Here is a 1,276-nt window from a genome sequence, read left to right as displayed (position 1 = left end):
CCTAAAAAGGCGTTTTCACTCGATACCTTTTTTTTTTTAGCTTATTTATTTTGAGAGAGCAGGGAAGAGCCAAAGAAAAGAAGAGAAAGAATCCCAAGCAGGCTCCACACTGTCAGCACAGAGCCCCATATGGGGCTCAGTCTCACAAAATGTGGGATCATGACCTGAGCCAAAATCAAGAGTTAGACGCTTAACCAACTGAGCCACACAGGCGCTCCACCCCCAATATCTATTAATCACAAAGAAACGTAAGCTGTGAATATACAGTTCCAAAAGTAAAATTATAGAAACTAATGACATTATTATGACCTAAATATTTGGTAAACAGTGAATTATGATTTTGAGATCATCAAAAAAAGGCTTTCTGAACAATCTTCCACACTTCACAAAACTTTCTTCATGTAGTAGACCTGTCCCAGTGTCGTGGCAACTAGAACAAGAGCTTCAAAGAAGGACAAAAGGGCCACTCTGCTGTTTGTGTTGCCACTAATCACTCTGTGTATTCTCTTCCGAACTTGTATGCATTCCTGCTCATGCTTTACACTTGTCATTGCCACTGCCAACTCATCAATCATTTCTTCTAGCTTGTTCTCATGAGCTTCTCTTTCCATGCCTTGTCCTTTGGGGACTTCCCCAATATCAGTGGTGAACATCATTCTTTGGAGTCATGGTAGACATCCTGTCTCTAAAACAAAACTTAATATGTTCCATCCATATGAGCAGCCAATATGTATTTCCCACTGATCAATCTGTCTCCTTTATAAACTCTTTTATTGTCAGGCCGTGTAATTTCCACATCTATGTCCAGGAAGCCACCCTTGGCCACCTGGAAGATGAGGCCCATGTTGGTGCCTGAGGCGACCCGCACTCTGCATGCACATCAGTGCCGATGAAGTAGCCCAAGGCTGTGGCCTGAAGGGTGGCCAGGAGCACCAGCCACTCAGGGATCATCACCATGGTGAGACTGGGACTGAAGCCAGGACCCAGAGCAGGGCTTCCAGAGCCACCACCACCACCACTGCCTCCTCAGCCACCATCACCTCAGCTCCTTCATCAAGAACCAATTTAATCATCTCTGTTATCCACCAAGCCTTCCCTAACCTCCTCTGCTGAGACTGATACTCAGCCTTTCTCTACGCCGCCTCTTGGAGTAATCATTATTTCTGCAGCTACTGATGGGATTTTGGAGTGACGGGGGTTTGGAGGTGACAGCAAAGAAAGAATTCTTGAAGACGTCTGTGGTGCAAAAAGGTAATTTTATTACAGCACTGGGACA

At 45.0% G+C, this 1,276-nt stretch overlaps 1 pseudogene; it reads right to left on the bottom strand.

Moving 5' to 3' along the window:
• Positions 1 to 383: 383 nt before the first annotated feature.
• On the bottom strand, positions 384 to 957 carry LOC102965708 (annotated as a pseudogene).
• Between the last annotated feature and the right edge of the window lie 319 nt (positions 958 to 1,276).

This window comes from Panthera tigris, chromosome C2 (assembly GCF_018350195.1).
Source record: "Panthera tigris isolate Pti1 chromosome C2, P.tigris_Pti1_mat1.1, whole genome shotgun sequence".
In the NCBI taxonomy this organism is placed as follows: domain Eukaryota; kingdom Metazoa; phylum Chordata; class Mammalia; order Carnivora; family Felidae; genus Panthera; species Panthera tigris.
Note: the sequence above shows the minus strand (reverse complement) of the source record. Positions and strands in the feature narration are given on the sequence as shown.